Source organism: Momordica charantia (assembly GCF_013281855.1).
Source record: "Momordica charantia cultivar OHB3-1 chromosome 3 unlocalized genomic scaffold, Mcharantia_2.0 BLBB01000003.1, whole genome shotgun sequence".
Lineage (NCBI taxonomy): Eukaryota > Viridiplantae > Streptophyta > Magnoliopsida > Cucurbitales > Cucurbitaceae > Momordica > Momordica charantia.
Window position 1 is genome coordinate 12,714,192 of NW_028275161.1, and position 19,818 is coordinate 12,734,009.

Below are 19,818 nucleotides of genomic sequence, written 5' to 3' on the forward strand. Positions count from 1 at the left end.
TTGGTTTGAAAATGGTTCATAATGATATTTTCTTTAAGCACAATCCATTTTGAACCCCAACGGCTTTTCCACCGACTTTAAATTCATCTCTCCGAGACTTCCTACAACAAAAATAGTAGTCATTATTAGTATAACGTAGATAAGATACTTAGGGACCACCTAACAAATATATATATATATATTATATAAGTAATAACATATTTAATACATATTATATAAAGTTATTTTTTAGGTACATGCTTGTATTAATATGTATTCTTACTGTCTGATTCCCACGTTTATTTTATGGTAATGTAAGATATATCGGGGTATCTCTATAATAATCTTTCACACTCGTGAAAGAGCTGTTTTGATTGAATACAAAAGGATGAGACTTACACAGTATTTATACACTTAAGAAAATATAACCACCTCTTTAAACAGTTATAACAAATAAATTTACTAAAACAGAATGAGTAAAATATTCCACTAATAGTTATAACAAATAAACTGAATAAAACAGAATGAGTAAAATATTTCACTAATATCCCCCCACAAATGAATAAGTCTTTTAACAAGACATGATTTTGGCCCGTAAGAACAACAAACGATCCCCAGTGAGCGGCTTTGTCAGCAGATCAGCAAGCTGATTTATGGTAGAGATAGAACGAAGATCAAGATCCTTTCGAACTACCTGTTCACGAACAAAATGAAAATCAATCTCTATATGCTTCGTACGGCCATGAAAAACTAGATTGCGAGCCAACTGGATAGCTAAGAGATTGTCACAATATAGAACTAGGGGCTTGAAGCTGATAATGTGATGATCTTTAAGAAGCTGGCGCAACTAGAAAATTTCGGCAGTAGTAATAGCTCGAGCCCAGTATTCATCATCGGTGGAGCTTCGAGAAACAGTCGACTGTTTCTTGGCAGCCCAAGAAATAGGATTACATCCCAAAAATACAATAAAACCAGTAGTGGGCCGTCTATCAAAGGGTCGCCAGCCCAATTCGAGTCAGAATAAGCAGTTAAACATAAAGCATCCGTAGGTGAAGCATGCTTCTTAAAAACAATAGCAGAATCCAACAAGTCATTTATGTAACGTAAAACACGCTTCGCAGCCACTAAATGACTAGACAAGGAGCATGCATGTGTTGAGAAAGTTTACCAACATAAAAGGCAATATCTGGGCGTGTAAATGTAAGATAATGAAGTGCACCAACTATAGCCCTATAAACAATAGCATCTTCCTCAGAACAAGGATCACTCAAATCAGTAGTAGAAGTAAGTACAACTGGGGTTGTACAAGGCTTGGAAGCAAGCATCCCAAATCGCAAGAGAACATCTCTGGCATACTTAGTTTGGCAAACAGAAATCCCAGCAACAGAATGACTTATTTCAAGCCCAAGAAAATACTTCGGAGAACCAAGGTCAGTCATTTCAAACCGAAGATGTAAAACAGAAACCAACTCATCAATATAAGTGGAACAACTTCTTGTAATAATAATATCATCAACATATAGTAACAGATATGTAATAGTACTATCAATAGGGCGCACAAATAAGGAAGAGTCAGCATGTGAAGCCTCAAAACCAAGGGTTAACAAATGAGAGGTGAAACACTCGAACCAAGCACGAGGTGCTTGCTTAAGACCATAAAGAGACTTTAAGAGCTTGCAAACATGGGTTGGACGAGAAGAATCAACAAAACCTTGAGGTTGTTACATATAGACTTCTTCTTGTAGCTCACCGTGTAAAAAGGCGTTTTTAATGTCAAGTTGACGAAAAGGCCAATTATATTGAGCAGCCAAAGAGAAAAAAATACGAACAGTAGGCTTTTTAACAACCGGACTAAACGTTTCCTCATAATCAATACCAGATGCTTGATGATAACCTTTTGCCACTAAATGTGCCTTGTGACGGGCAATACTACCATCAGGATTATGCTTAATTCGGTACACCCATTTACAGCCAATAGCACTTTTACCAAAAGGTAAGGGAGTAAGAACCTACGTATTCTGTTTAACCAAAGCCTGATACTCATCAGCCATAGCAGATTTCCAAATTGGAAGTTTAGAGGTAGCAGTAGAAGAGGTGGGTTCAACTCAAGAATCAAAAGAATTTGTGGCCATAAAAACTTTCTTCTTAAAAATACCAAATTTGCTACGGGTTTACATAGGATTATCATTTTGTGGAATAACAGACGAAGGGGCAGAAGATACACATCCGATATTATCATTTGCAGTAGAAACAACAAGAGCAACAACAAGAACTGAGGACTGATCAGGTCGTGAGCTAGTGGTGGTAGTAGGTAAAGTATTTGTGTTGACACTGGGTAAAGTATTTGAAGGATATGCGAGGATGGTGGAACAAAGGAAGAGAACTGTGAGGGCATAGGAGAAGGAGGAAGAAAGGAAGATAGGAGAATGGGAAGAGGATTCTAATATGGAAAAGAAGAACCATGAAGAAGAGAAGTGGAAGAAACAGAGGGGATTGAAATAGGAAACAATGATTCATAAAAAATAACACGATGAAAAGTGTATAAACGACCATTGATCATGTTGTAACACAAGTACCCTTTATAGTCAGACGGATATCCTAGAAAAACACACTGTGAGGTCTTAGGTTGTAACATGTGAGACATATAGGGTTTTAAGAGAGGATAATAAGCACAACCGAAGACCTTGAGAGAAGAATAATCAGGAATTTTCTTGAAGAGAAGTTCAAATGGAGACTTCTTTGGAAGAGAAGGAGAAGGAAGCCAATTAATAAGATATGTAGCGGTTGTAAAGGCAAAAGACCAAAAGTTGAGAGGGAGAGAAGATTTAGACATAAGGGTAAGAGCCATCTCAAAAATATGTCGCTATTTTCGTTCAGCTACTCCATTTTGTTCAGGAGTATAAGCATAAGATTTCTGATGGAAAATGTCATGAGTACTAAGAAAATTACCAAGACTGTGATTAACAAATTCCCGACCCCCATCACTTCGAAGAATTTTAATACGAGCAGAGAAGATATTTTCAACAAGGGGTTTAAAACGCTGAAAAACAGTAGAAACATCAGATTTTCGAGTAATGGGAAAAAGGCATGTATATTTGGACATATCATCTATGAAAGAAACATAGTAGTTAAATCCATTTATGGAAGGTTGAGGAGTTGGCCCCCATACATTAGTGTGTATCAACTCAAGAGGAAACAATGAGATAGAAACAGAATTACGAAATTGAAGTTTATGCATTTTCCCATACAGACAATGTTTGCATACACAAGAAGAATTGCATACAGGGAAATTTATGGAATGTAAAACAAAACGAAGTGTAGAATCACAAGGGTGTCCTAACCTATCATGCCAAACCGAAGAAGACACTCGTGCACCAACATGAGCAACAGGGACAGAATAAAGCTTGGAGGAAGTAGACAGGGCAGAAGCATTAATCGGATAAAGTCCATTAATGTTGGGTCCTTGGAACAATATCTTGCCCGAAGACTTGTCCTGGATAGAGAATTTATCAAAATCAAAAGAAACAATACAATTATTATTAAGGCATAACTGATGGACCGAAAGCAGTTTCGAAGATATGTGTGGAACATAAAGCAGATTAGTAAGAGATAAAGAAGGAGTAGTGAGAACACCACAACTTGAGTGAGTAATTGGGAGAGCTTGCCCACTGCCCACAGTAACCTGATCATCACCAGTATACTCTGTCGCACTTGTAAAATTTTCCAAATCAGAAGTAACATGGATGTTGCAACCTGAATCTGTAAGCCAAGATGATGAAGGGGCAGAAAAATTTTCCAATGCTGCATTATTGTGAGCATCAACCATGGCGGCTAACTGAGCAGGCGGATGACGCCCTTGAAAATTATAATTCATGCGATTGTAGCAATCAATCGCAGTGTGACCAGTCTGAAAACAAATTTGGCATATAACTCGCTGTGATTGAGAAGCAGAACTAGAAGAATTAAACTGAATTCCAAAAGGTAAAGAAGACCGACGTGTGCCTTTGGATCCAATAGATTGACCACTGAATTGATTTTGAGAAGAGCTTCCTCGATTATTATTCAAAAATCGATTTCTGCCACAAGATCCTTTACTGCGAGGAACATTAGGGTTCTAATTTTGATTTTGATTCTTGGCCGAAGAATTTGAAGCGACAAGAACCATAGGTTGTGAAAAAATTTCATCATGTGTAGCCTGTTTGTCGATAGCACTCTCTTCAGAAACAAGAAACACATGAAGTTCCGCAAACGAGAGTGACTGAGATCTCGTACGCATTGAGGTACGGAACGTATTGAACTCAGGCGGAAGATCGTTCAAGGCATAGATTACGAGATCCTTATCATCAATAAAGACCGAAACATTGGCCAATTTGTCTTTGAGTTCTTTAATTCGTTGAATGTACAAATCAATTGACTCACCATTCTTCTTGACGATGGATTGTAAATCGGACTTTAGATACACAACATTCGTACGATTGGTAGAGGAATAGTGGCGAACCAAAGTGTTTCAGATCTGTTGTGAAGAATTGCAACCTACAACATATGCAAGTGCTGCTGGAGATAACGTCGCGTTAATCAGTGTCATTAGGGCATGGTCCTTGGCGATCTAGTCATCAAAAGCAGGATTCGATGTCAATGAGGCCGCTGAAGAAGTAGAAGCAGATTCCAAAAATTCAGCCGATTTTGGTAGAGATCAATCGATGAAGCCATAAAGTTTGTGTGCCTTGAGTATAGATGTTAATTGAAACTTCCATAACACGAAATTGGAAGAATCAAGCCGGATAGAAATCAGATTACAAATGTTTGATAGTAGAAAGATCGGGGATGAGAAATCTTTTGGAACTAAGGAAGATTCAGCCATGGCAGAAGGCAAGAATACTGGAGTCCAGTGAAAGCGGAAGAAAATGATCGAGACGCTAAGTCACCAAAAAGTCTGATACCATGTAATAATCTTTCACACACGTGAAAGAGCTCTTCTGATTGAATACAAAATGATGAGACTTACACAGTATTTATACACTTAAGAAATTATAATCACTTCTTTAAACAGTTATAACAAATAAATTTAATAAAACAGAATGAGTAAATATTACACTAATAGTTATAACAAATAAACTGACTAAAACAGAATGAGTAAAATATTCCACTAATAATCTCAAGATGTCCATACAGAAGGTATCCCGGTCAATTTGGATTCCCTTTTAAAATATGGTTTTCCATGATTCCCACATCGAGGACATCCTATATTGATATTTTTGCCCCTTCATTGTTTTTTCATATATTTTCTTTTATTAAATATCTTTAATTTTATTTGTAATTTTATAATTTAAATAAATTAATTTACTATTGACTAATAAGTAATTAAGTATATTTATGTATTACATGTTCATATTAAACAAACTTCAATTATAATATATTCGTTTACTTTTAATATTTTGAATGAATTGTATTACATGTTCATATAAAACAAACTTCGATTAAATTATATAATATGTTCATTTTTTAATATTTGGAATGAATTATTATGAATAATATATATTATCTTAAATACATAGTTTTAAAGTGAACATGGTTTTAACAATCGGCTCGCGTTTGATATTTTTTTTCTTAAAATATATAATTTGATAATATAATAAATGAGTTTCACCTTATATAACATTAATTATATAATTGTATTTTTTATAAAAATATTAAAATTGAAAATGAAATTTATATTCAATATTAACTACTTTTAAAGGAGTCTTATATTAATGTGAATTCTACCTAATAACGTACAAAGATTAATAGATATATGCAATTAATATAAAAAAAACCTAAAATATTAAATTAATTTAAAGAAAATCTATTATATAAATGCAAATTATATTATATTAATGTATAAATTTTTTGAATATTCGAAGGGCATTTTTGGAACATTATATAAATTTAGAACATTCCTATGAATAAATACGTGGCTATCCAGATATTCCCGAACATCCTTATATATTTTCCTACGAAACAAACATGGTCATCCGAAGGTATCGGACATCTAAAATTCTAAACATCTGAAATTCCAGACATTTAAATATGTCGGGCATCTACATTCCCAAAAAAACAAACGGCCCCTTATTACCCTATCAAATACCATTGTTTAATTTTTGATTCTCGTAATAAACTAAAAAAAACTACAAATTTTTTTTTAAAAAAAAGCAGTACAATAACCTTCTAGAGAAAGTATAATACATTATATTTTGTGTTACATAATGAATTTGAGACTCTAAACTTACATAATACATTGTCATACATAAACAAAAATTAAACAAAAATTAACTATTAATTCAATAATAATGATTTTAAAGTATAGTCTGTGTCGAAGGCTATCAACTACACACTTAAGATTGATTGTAGCAAGGAGAACAAGGTCGTGTTCAAAGAAACTGTTATTAACACTTCAAAGTGCACTCAAGAATACCAAAATACCAAACCACATCAATAGTTATGATTTTTGACAAAAGTAACGATTAACAAAAACAACAAGTAAAAATAACTAGAAATAAAGTGATGAAAACAAAAGATCCTAGGACAAACGATGCAGTCACAAGGGAAAGTAGAAATGAAAGGGGAACGAGGAAGGTTGGTTGTTCTTTTGCTCTCTGTTAACACCCACTGCTCTAGCATTGAGTCCTGTTGTAGCCCAAACCGATCGATGTGGTTTTCTTCCGAAACATCTAGATTATAATTTCCACAACTTCCTTTGCTTAATCAGTCAGTAAGAACAATTTCTAATAAATATTAGGTGTATTTTATTCCTAACCATTCACACGCTAACTAAAAATGTAGATCTAACATCAAATAGAGCCAAACACACATTTCATATATTCTTCCAAACACACAAGAGCGAGATGACCAACATTCCAAAAAAATAAAAAGGACAATACAACTCTATTTGACGGCAAGAATGTCAACATTGCAGCATCAAATGTTTACCGCAAAAGAGTACAGCCTCCCCCAAAATGTGTTTAGGTCACGATGGATGAGAAAGATAAAATAACAAACAAAGAGTTACAACTCATTTCAATGAAAGTTCTAAGCACAATGAAATATCCTTGAGCTTTCTTCCAAAAACTAAAGGGTCTCCCTTTATCTTCGTGCGTCACCTTCAGAAAAATTTGGTACTCTTCTCCCCTTTGGTTGAATTCGTGGTCTTTTTCTCCATGGGATCGATTCCTCTTAGGGATTGATGATGTGGGCTCCTTCATCCTATCGCTTTTATACCATCCCTCAATTTTAGGGTAGCAAACGGTAGGTGTACGGACGTTGCGTAAAAATCCGCCTGAAAATTTGTTATCGTGCTGACCTTTTCTATACTTGATGCTCCAGATCACGTGTCTTAGCTTTAGCTACACAGTTATACTACTCCGCTCTTGATGGTCCAACATTTCTTACACAAGAGATTAAAAACAGCGAGAACTAAGTTAATTCTTATAATTTTGTACACATAATAGAACTAATTACTTACTTTCATACCATTTAATTCCAAATTAAATCAACATTACCCCAAGGACCCTCGAATTATAACAATAAAATCTTAAAATAAGACTAGAATAACTCTCTTATGAAACTTTATCACTGTGTCACTCTTATTGTCGCACCACATAAAAATCATCATTGATTAGTCTAATTAAAATGTTTATTGAACATTTAAATAAGAATATTAACCTCGAAACTCGTTAAAATTTCAAAATTTTAGGGCCCGTCTGATAACAATTTCTACTTTTACTTTTTGGTTTTTGGTTTTCTTGTTTTTGGTTTATATGTTTAATAACCATTTTTTATTTTCTGTTTTTAAAAGTTAGAAAATTGGAAAACTATATATTAGAGAGAAAATTCTAGCTATAGTAGAGATGACAATAATGTGGGGTGGGATTGAAGATGCGCTCCCCCATTCTCATGCTCGGGAAAATTAAATTTTTAGTCCACCCTCTCCTCTCACTCTTCCGTTCGGGAATCCAGAACCATGTTAAAGAACCGTTATTTTGGGACGAGGATATTCACAGGAAAAATTATCGGTTTTGTGATTAATTTTAATTATTTTTAGAATTTTTTAAAATTGTAATAAATATATATTAATATTTTTAGAATTATTATTTACTGTTATAAATAATTAGTTTTAAAAAATATTTAATATTTTAGTCACAATTGAGTAAATATGTTAATAAAAAAATATATTAATTTTTGAAAACAATAGAATCAAGGACAGGTTTGCAACATACATTTCATATTCTTGGACCACGAGCCCAACTCTAGAGAATATTTGTCATCCTTATCCCTGAGACACGAAATACAAGTTTAGGCGAATGGAAATAAAATTTTTAAAGCGAAATTTTGGAGAAAAAAAGAAAATTAGTGAAAGAAAATTTATAGACCAAAAGAGACCAATTTTAAAGAAAAAAAATTAAAGTTGAGAGGAAAAGATAGGTTAAAGAAAAACAAATTAGAAAGAAAAAAGAAAACTATAGTGAGAAAAAATTTAAAGATAAAAACAAGATTCGAAATATATTTATAGAAAAAATAAATAAATAAAAAGATAAATAAAAGTTATAATGAAAGATAATTGAATGAGAAAATAATATATAATCTTGATACGAAAAATAGATTAAGAAGAAAAAAAGATTTTAAAAAACAAAATTGTAGAGAGAGAAAAACTTGAAAAAAAATATTAATTTTTTAGAGGGAGAAATGAGGGATTGTTAGAAAAATAAAGATACATAAAGATTAAAATTTTGGACAAACAGAAATAAAAATGATTATTTAAAATATAATAATTTTAATAAAAGAAAAATAAATTTTTTAAAGAGAAATTTAGGATGAAAAAAAAGAGGGTGAGAGAGAATTTTGTTATAAATAAATATGAGAAAGAAAAAAAAAAGTTGAGTATTAAGAAAAAAAAAGATTTTGAGAAACAGAAATCAATTTTTAAAACTACTTTTTATGTTTTGGAAATTCACATTGGTTTCAAAATGGTTTCTAAAAAATCAATAACAGAAAATTAAATTTACCAAACAAAATTTTAGACACTATCATCATTAAATGAACTAAATTTTTTATTTAACATTTTTTTATAAATGCTTATTTAAAAATTTATTAAAATTAAAGGATGCAAAATTAGAAACCAATAATTAAATCTCACAAGTCACCATGCTTCACTTGACGAAGACAAGGGAAAAAAAAGTGCTAATGATGAAAGTGTGGAAAGTGAAGTCAGCAATCCTCGACTTAAATATAACTTAAATATAGTTCCATTAACGAAGATTTGACACGACCTCTTCGTCGGAGATAATAGGTCGTGTCAAATCTTCACCCTACACCCCTACATATTGTTGCAACAAAAAAATATATATATATATAATTAATCGGGGTTAAAAGAATCTATAGATCTATTCTATATGGTCGGGCTAAAAAAATCCATTGGTTTTTTTCTTTTCCAACTTCACTAGTATATTTTTTAGTGGTTGTGCAACAAAAATTTTCCTCCAAAAGTAAAAAAAATCATATTTAAACTAGAATAATATTTAAGTAGCGACCAAATCAGTATCTATTTTAACACTAATCATTACTAAAAATTTGAGAGCCCGTGAATATCTTTCTCTCCTTCCATTATAAAAAATTAGTGGTAGTACTTAAAATATAAATGTGAATGGGTCAATATCTAACTTCCAAGTATTGTTGTTTAAAGGAATGGGAATATAAAGAAGCTTCATAAATGGAAGGTGCAACTTTTTTTGAGGTCATTTTCAAAGCTTTATAAAGGCATGCTTGTCAATTGAATTGGGTCCCTTTTAATTTCATCTTAATGCGCAGGCAGCTGGCTTATTGGAAATGTTCTTGGAATTGTGTGCATATGTCATTACCCCACCACTCCTAATCTTTTCATAATTGACTTCTTTCTCGTCTTTCTCGTCGGTTAAATTTTGGTGGAATGGTAGTCACTTGTTTGTGCGTTCAAATCATGGTTTTTAAATATCCAAAGACACGTCGACATTTCCATCGACATATCCATGTTTCCGTGATTCGACATCAACATGAGGGGTAAATCGACATTTCCATTATAGCACAAACAAATCAACAAAATATAAAAAGTATCGACAATATGTCACTAATATATACATAATATTAATGCTAATTATTTCTAATTAATAGAAAAATATTTATTTGTTAATTTAAATATTTTTTACGATTTTTTAATTTCTCTTACTTTTAGATAAATATCCATCGACATCAACATTTTATCGATATTTCCATAAAATTGAGATCTCGACATTTTCCATCGACATCGAAATTTAAAATCTTGGTTCAAATAAAACTAGAAATTTCTGGTAAAATAAAAAAATTTTAAAAGACGAAAATTACCTACAAGATTAAAGGTTAAATTTCCATGTTTAGCCTTTGGTTTTTGAACTTTTTAAATATTATGTTTTAATCTATAAATTTTACATAGAAGATTTTTTCATTCCTTGCAGTTAATTTTTTAAGTAAACTATTAAACATAAATTTGAGGTAGGCATGCAAGAATTGTTTTCTCCTCTCTTGGTTCATTTATCTTTGAAACACATGTAGTAGATTGAGTGATAGTTTTTTAAACAAATTTAGACTTTTGTCAAATGATTAAATGAAAATTTAACGACAACGACTAAATTAGTTTTTTTTTTTATAAAGTTGAGCAATTAAAGAGGATATTTAAAATTTAATAGACTAAAATAAATCATTTAAAGTTTACCAATAAAAAATGAAATAAGTATGAAAGTGCTGGGACGGAAATATGATTTAGACCTTTAATATATTAAATCACTATATTGTTTAATTTTTCTCAAAAATAAATTCCTTCAAGTTTAATTAATCCTTCTTAAAAAATCAAACAAAATAATGAATGTCCTCTGAACCAATTAATACAACACAAAAGTCAACCAATAAAATAACAAAAATAAGGTAACAGAAATTTCCAAGCGAACCATAAATACCCTAACTTAGACACAAAATCAAGTAGGTAAAAAAGTGACCATAAGTATGCATTAAGAGAAATTTGGGTTAGTGGCATATTTCCAATTTCACGTTAAAAAGTGGCAAAAAAGTATTTCAATTTGCATAAATGGCCAATCCTAATTTACATAAATTACCAGGATCAGAATTTCGAGTCTAGATTTGACAAGTAGATTAATAGCGATGATCAATATGAACCAGATTAAAAAAATCTTTTCAAAATACATGGACCAAAACGAATCGAAACTGAAAGTATACAGATCAAAAAGAGAATTTTAATATATATATATATATTTATTATATTTATACTCAACTACCTCAACGTTAGAGTATTTTCTATTCAATGTCAATGAGTCTAGCAAAGCAACTACTTTTCATAGTTGTTTTTCTATGGCTCAACTCTCGAAAAGTTGGGTGCCCTTGTTAGGGTTGAAATTATCGCATCAAATTCTCATGAATTGAAATTAAGAAAACGACGTGGATATAACTAACTGAATTAAATTATTTGGGTTGGACCATCCAACCAAATCACACCTGACTTGATCAAACTCGATTGAGCTGATTTAACTGAGTCAACTCGTTGAAACTCCCTCTATAAATAAGAGGAGAGACCTAGGCACGATGTATGCTCTCATAACACAACGTTTGCTTCTCTAAAAAAAATCCTTTATTAACTTAGGCATCGGAGTGTGTTGGGCTTTGAACCACACTGATGTACAGATTTCTTTGTGTGTAGGTGTTAGCCAAACGAAACTGAAAGCAATTTCCTGTATCAACATCATACATCTAATTTTTCTATTTATTACCATATTCATGTATATTATTTTATACATAAAGTATCTATTAGTTCTTTCATCCATTGTCATTGTATACGTCCACAATATATGCAACTTGTTTTATATCAACTGCCAAAGTTTCCTTACCAGTTTACCAACTTTCTTTGTATGTATATTTTTCTTTGACAACGAGGAGCATTTTCTGAGGGTCGGATCTCGGAATTAAAATCAAAGTTTGGACAAGAAAAATTTATAACACAAAAATATATATATGTTTTAACCAGTTGAGCTAAGCTCAGGTTGACATTTACTTATTGATTTTTACCCTATGTTTTAATTAGTTTGAAGAAGTAGATGACTCACTCAATTAAATGGAAACATACCAACTTCACATGATTTAACTCCTAATAACTCCACTCAGCCCAAAAATGGCGTCTTGTTATCAAAGAAAATTGGACTAACCATTGAGAATGTTGTTAAACTAACAACTAAGAACCTCATGATTTTGTTTCAAAAGACAAAACCATCAAGTCACATGTGGTTTTTGTTCTTCTCATGAGCAATATAAGCAAATTAATTGTGATATTGGGTCGCAGAAGGATAAAGGAATTGAGGCAAATCAGGAGAGTGCATCTAGGAAGAATGTTGAAGCGTAGTAGAAGAAAGCTCGTGGGGGGTGCAATATGTTTTATTCAAGGAGTTGAAAAAGAAGTCTTAAGGCACTTGATAATTATGTCTCTTTGAAAAATTTTCTTAGGAAAATTTACTCACTAATAATATTTTTCTCTTCCACAGTTCGTCAGTGAAAACTAAGTCACACACAATAATAAGAAAAATATGGAAAGCATAGAAACGACATAGAGAATTTTATACTGGTTCACCCCAACTATGGACTACGTCTAGTCTTCCGCGACAACGGGTTCTACTATGATATTGTGATAATTACAATGGACCTCACAAACGCTCTACAAAGCTCTCCCAAGATGCCACAACAATGGACATCTAGCTTCTAAGCACTACAACAATAGTTACTTAGGAATACAGAATGAAAAACGTCACTAACCTCAAGAGAAAGGGTTGCTGACGTTGCACTACAAGCCAAGTTCTCTTCCTCTCGTCTGCCAAAATAACTTCCCTGCCGCCACTGTGATATTGTGCAACTACACAACACCACCCAAAAAAAATGCACAGCTAACCACAAAGTTTTGGTTTATAAAACAAAACCTAAAGATAATTAATATAATTGGGCTTTAATGTTATTTAGGCCCAATTAACACTTATTTTATTTTGGAGTTTTGACTCCACAAATTTATCCCAACCATCTCCCACTTGGAAACAAAATGACAATCTCGCCTCCCGCTGCAACTACAGCGTTCCATCATCTTGGCAACCTCGCCAAGGCTCAGTTCTAACTGCACCAACAGCTTCTAACTGATCAATAAGTAAATGTACCGACAGTTTCCAACATCTTCTTGGCACCAACCAAGGCTCCATCTGTGATTGCTCTGAGACCAAGCAATCCTACGTGGTCTTGTTTTCCACACGTTAGAGACACAGCCACATGCTCCCACTTGAACTAAGTGGTCCATGACGCTTCCTTCTTCACTCGCACCCAACGACTCTTGAAGAAAGATTTCCCATCTGATGACTTGACACTCTCACCCAAGTCTGTTGCCACTCTAGAGACATCACCCTCGACCTTAGCACCAACTGTAGTCTTTCTCAATGTACTCTTTCGCCTATGCAACTTCATTAGCTCGCTAATCCGTCTGACAACTGGGGCTCGAAACTAACAGTTTTTGAACACCTCACAGAGTTGTTCCCCTTTCTCTTTCCTTTACTTTCCAGCTGTTGTACTTGAACTGATGGCAGATTTTCCTAATCTGTCATGACTGTCAATGTTGCTAGTTCTTTCAAGTCTCCCCCTGAACTATCTACAACCTTGTGTATAAACCGTCTCTCTGATTCTCTGGCAACATTAAACCTCAACACATACACTGAAGCTTTTATATGGCCAACAACCACTATCTCGGATCCCCTCATGAGTTTCCATCTATTCTCTGCAAACTCACTTATGTAGCCTTCGTCATCCAGCTTCCCCCCTTATATCAAATCAATCCTGAAACTAGGTATATACCTGACACCATGCAAAACTAACTCGGTCCCACTGTCAATCCTCAGACGAACATCCCAAAGTCCTTTGATCTTGGAGTGTCTCTCATTTCCCATCCTTACCACACCATGATTTCCTGCAGGAAAGGACGTGAACCAACTCCTATCTAAAGCTACATGCACCGAAGCTGCACTGTCCACTACCCACTCTGATGACCGATCTACAGGTGTTGTGTTACCTTCAATACAAGATAACACCTTCGCTGACATGTAATTTAGAGTGTCCTCATTTTCCTGATCCTCCTTAAGCTTCCTGCAGTGTTTCTTGAAGTGGCCCTTCTTATGGCAGTAAAAACATTCAACATCTCCACTAGAACTCCCACCACCCCTGTTATTCCTATGTTCTTGCTTCCCGTTGTACTTCATCTTGCCCTTGCCCTTAAACTGAGCTACCAAAGCTGATTCAACGCCATTTTCTGCCTCTGAAGTAGATGCAGACATTTTTCCTAATTTTCTCCGGGCTTCCTCAGATAAGGCGGCATCAGATATAGCTAAAAATTTCAAGCTATTTTCTCCTAGCGAATTCGACACCGCGGTCTTCATCGTCTCCCAACTGTCAGGCAAAGATGTCAACAGTCTCATAGCTTTCACCTTCTCTTCAATCTTGACACTCATCCCTTCTAACTTGTTCAAGATATCGGTGAGCTCATTAATGTGGGAATTCACCAAGGTCTCCTCCTCCATGTGGATATTAAAATACTTCATCCATAGAAATATTTTTGTATTGACAGAAGGTTTTTCATACCTGTCTTGCAAGACTTTCAACAACTCTTCTGCAGTCGTCTTTTTCGCCACGAGACTACATACCCCCATTGATAGTGCCATTCTGATATTTGCAACGGCCTGTTCATCTATCTCATTCCAAGCTTTGTCTGTCATATCCGCTGGTCTCTCCCCCAATGTCTTGTGTATCTTCTTGCATGTAAGAAGATCTTTTACTTGCATCTTCCAAAAACTGAAATTCTCTCCACTTAACTTCAGAACCCCTTCATAGTAATGGTGTGCTTGATATTTGTTTCCCATGACTTTGAAACCTATGCTCTGATACCACTTGTTGGGAAAATTTACTCACCAATAATATTTTCCCCTTCCACAGTTCGTCAGTGAAAACTAAGTCACACACAACAATAAGAAAAATAGGGAAAGCACAGAAACGACACATAGAATTTTATACTGGTTCACCCAACTATGGGCTACGTCCAGTCTTCCGTGACAACGGGTTCTACTATGATATTGGGATAATTAAAATGGACCTCACAAACACTCTACAAAGCTCTCCCAAGATGCCACAACAATGGCCACCTAGCTTCTAAGCACTACAACAATAACTACTTAGGAATACAGAATGAAAAACCTCACAATGGGCTGCTAACGTTGCACTACAAGCCAAGTTCTCTTCCTCTCGTCTGCCAAAATAACTTCACTGCGCCACTGTGATATTGTGCAACTATACAACACCACCCAAAAAAATGCACGGATAGCCACAAAGTTTTGGTTTATAAAACAAAACCTAAAGACAATTAATATAATCGGGCTTTAATGTTATTTAGGCCCAATTAACACTTATTTAATTTTGGAGTTTTTACTCCACAAATTTATCTCAACAATATTAAAACTAAACTTGTCTTTTGATGACGAAGCAATGGCTTCAAAAGATGTGTCGACAGAGGTTGTGACACGATGGAAAAAACGAAACAAATATGTTGGAATGTTTGTGGGTTGGGGAATCCATAGACGTTCGAAGTTCGACGTGACACTATTCGTCACAAGAATCCCCAAATTTTATTTCTTTGCGAAACCAAGTGTCTTTCTACATATATGGAAAGGATGAATAATAGCCTGAATTTTTATGGATGTTTCATGTGAGCAGTATGGAAAACAAAGGTGGCTTATGCTTGTTATGGTCAGAAAATGTGGAAGTTGTGATCCTTTTGTATTCTACTACCCAGGTGGACGTTTTACAGGTCTTTATGGCCATCTAGAAAAACAGCATCGTCATTATATGTGGGAACTTCTTAGGAGACTATATAACCACGATGGTTCCGCTTAGGTTATTGGAGGAGACCTAAATGAAAGTTTAAACGATAGTGAGAAATGGGGAGACAATTTACAGAACCAGTGGTTGATAAATAATTTTAGAGAGGCGTTGATGATTGTAACTTGAAGGATTTGGAATACCTTGATGAGACCTTAAATCTAGTGCAACAAATGGAACACTGGACGACAGATTCATGTCTGGCTAGATCAGTTCTTGGGAACCAAGGTGCTTGTGACATTTTCATGGACCATACAGTTCACCATTTGGATTAGGCAAAATTTGACCATTACTCAATCACTTTAAACTTGCTCAAGGAATCATGTTCAAGGCATAAGTCAAGATATAGCTTCAAATTTGATGAAAGTTGGATCTAACATCAGGGAGATCATTGCTATCAGGGGTCTATATTGGAATCAAAGATGGATTAGTAAGATCTCTTTGTAAGTACATTTAAGTAGATGCTCTAAAGGTCTGCAAATTTTAAGGTAACAAATACAAAAGCAAATGGATATCATTGCAACAGCCTATAATCAATCATGGCCTCAAATTTTTCTGTAATCCATACATAGAAATAGATTCTAGATAGACTATTGGAGGAAGAGTAAATCTACTAGAAGTGACGCTCGAGAGAAAATTGGTTAAAGTTGGGGGACACAGGAACACTCATTGGTTTCATGCCAAAGCTTGAATGTGGAAAAAGAGAAACATGATCAATGACATTATGAATAAATCTAGAATTAGTAGAGTATTCTAAACTATTTGCTCAACAGATTGGTATCAGAGCCAAGTTGAAAAGAAGAATTCTTGTTATTACGTTTGATTCTCATCAAGGTACTCTTTGTTGATTTTTCCCCAGTTGCTACGCTCAAAGTTTTATTGTCTACTACTTCTTGGATTGTGTCTTCGATCAATCTTTTTGGCTTTACTCTATTTTTCTTCTTTGCAACCCAAAATAATTCTTATTTGAAATGTCTGCCGAATTTGAATTAGGAAAGTGTAATAGTACGGGAGATTTTGGTTTATGGAGAAAGAAAATGACAGCCCTTCTTGCGCAATCGAAAGCAGAAAAAGCCCTAGAAGGTCCTTGAAGATTACCAGAATCTATGAGCAAAGAAGAAAAGGATGAAAAGTGTGAGCTGGCTTACAGCACTATTATGCTTCACCTATCTGATAATGTTCTTAGAAGGGTTAGTGAAATTGAAAATGTTGCTCAACTTTGGAGCAAATTAGAATCTATGTATATGTCAAAATCTTTGACTAATAAGATCAATCTAAAAGAAAAGCTATTTAATTACAAGATGGATTTATCAAAAGGGCTTGAAGAAAACTTAGATGAGTTCAATACGATTTGCTTGGAGCTTGCAAATATAGGAAAAAAGATGACTGGTGAGAATCAAGCAGTAATTCGTCTTTAACTCTTTACCTGATTCATATAAGGAGGTAAAATCGACTATTAATTATGGAAGGGATAATTTGACCTTGGATCTTGTGTTAGATGCTTTGTGATCTAAGGATTTGGAAATTAAGACAGAAAAGAAAGATTCTTAAGCTTTATTTGCAAGAAATAAACAGCAGAAGGATTATCAGTATCAAAAATATTAGATTAAAGGCTTTAAACAATCTAGAAAATCGTTCTTAAAAGTAGGGGTGTTCACGGGTTGGGTTGGGTCAGATTAAGAGGAGTTCTGGGACCAACCCGAATTTTCGGGTTGGCCATATATAGGAACCGTCGAGCTTGAATTGGATGGTCAACCCAACCCAGCCCAACCCAATATTTTCGGGTTGGGTCGGGTTGGGTTGTCGGTTTGTGTTTCTTTTTATTTTTTATTTTTTATTTTTAATTATCACGGCGGCGACGGGGAGTTAAAATTAAAACTTAGTGGACGGTTGAGATTAAGATAAAAAAAGGAAGAATAAAATATGAAAACCTTAAATGAATGACGAGGATTAACACTAAATGGACAGTAACATTGAAGATAAATATATTATTATATATATAATTAAGAAAAATACACATATATGCATAAATTCGGGTTGGGTTTGGTTGACCCGATTTTTTAAAGGTTGAACCCGAGACCCAATCCAACCTGATCGGGTTGGAAAAATCACAACTCAACCCAACCCAAGACTTCATCTAACCCAACCCAATCCTTACAGTTTAGGGGTTCGTCAAGTTCATCGGGTTGTCAGGTTTTTTGAACACCCCTACTTAAAAGGCAAAAGTAATGAAAAGGGGAAGATTACTTGCAATTATTGTCACAAGGAAGGTCGCACTAAGTATGAATGTCCTCAATTGAATAAAAAGAGAAAATTACCTGAAAAGAAAGAAAACAAAGTTGCTGCAAATCTGCTTGAAGGGTATGAATCGGCAGAAGTTTTTATGGTTTTCAAAGTAGATAATTCAGTTGAATGGATTATGGACTTAGGGTGTACTTTTCACATGGCTCCAAATCGATACTACTTTCTAAATTAAGATGAAATGAAAGGTGGAAAAGTAGTTATGGAAAATAACCATGAATGTGAAATAAATGGCATTGGTGATGTTAAGCTAAAATTAATTAGATGATGGCTCTACAAAAATTTTGTCCTCTATTCGTTTTGTTCCTAGTCTTAAGAGAAATTTAATTTCTCTTGGCACTCTAGATAAAGCGAGCTGTTGCTACTATTCTGAAAAGGGAACTCTGGTGATCAGAAAAGGTTCCTCAGTTAAATTGAAAGAAATTTTAAAGAATGGGTTGTATTTTAAAGAATGGTTTGTATACTCTTCTTGGAAGCATTGTGGAAGGATAATTAAATGCTGCATCTGCTGGGGATCTTAAAGACTTTGAATTGTGGCACAAACGGTCGGGACACATTAGCAATAAAGGCCTGATTTGTTTGCAAAAACAAGGATTACTTGGATACCAAAGGTTCGTCATACTTCAATTCATTTGCTTTTCATCATAGTTACACAATTTAACTTGGAGCTTGAACAAATGGACGTTACTACGACTTTCCTATATGGTTACTTGGATGAGTCCGTTTATATGAAGCAGCCGTCTGAATTTGTAGAAGGTGGAAGGGAGGATATGGTTTGCCATCTTCAAAAATCTATATATGGATTAAAACAATCTCCAAGGCAGTGTAATAAGAGGTTTGATTCTTTCCTTCTTTCACAAGGTTTTGTTAAAAGTTCCTTTGATAGTTTTGTGTATAGAAAGAATGTCACTGCTGAGATTTTTGTATTACTTCTTGTATACGTGGATGATGTCCTAATTGCATCTCAAAGTAAAAGAGAAATCAAAAGTCTAAAAGTTCAGTTGGGGTTAGAGTTTGAAATGAAAGACTTGGGTGCAACTAAGAAGATTCTTGGAATGTAAATATGTTGATATCGCACTAGAAATTTACTCTATGTTTCACAGGTGGAGTATTTTTCACAAAATATTGAAGATGTTCCACTTAGAAAATGTTCAACTAGTAAAAACACATTTTACCCAACATTTTAAGCTTTCAAACCTACAGTCACCTTCCACACCAGAAGAACAAAAGGATATGCAGTCTATACCTTATTCTAGTTTAGTTGGAAGCATCATGTATGGAATGATTTGTAGTAGACCGGATCTGGCCTATTTTATGAGTATGGTGAGTAGATTTATGAGTAATCCGAGAAGATCTCATTGGGAAGCATCTAAATGTATCTTTAGATATCTAAAAGGATCAATCCAAAAAGGCTTGGTTTATGAGAAAATTGCAGAAAATACAGAATACCTTGTAAGTTATGTTGATTCATATTATGCCTCTGTTTTGGATAAGAGACATTCGCTAACAGGGTATGTTTTTAAGTTGTTTGGGAATGTT

The 19,818-nt window shown here is 34.1% G+C and overlaps 1 pseudogene; it reads right to left on the minus strand.

The window, feature by feature from the left end:
• Window positions 1-1,103: 1,103 nt before the first annotated feature.
• On the minus strand, window positions 1,104-4,840 carry LOC148212407 (uncharacterized; annotated as a pseudogene).
• Between the last annotated feature and the right edge of the window lie 14,978 nt (window positions 4,841-19,818).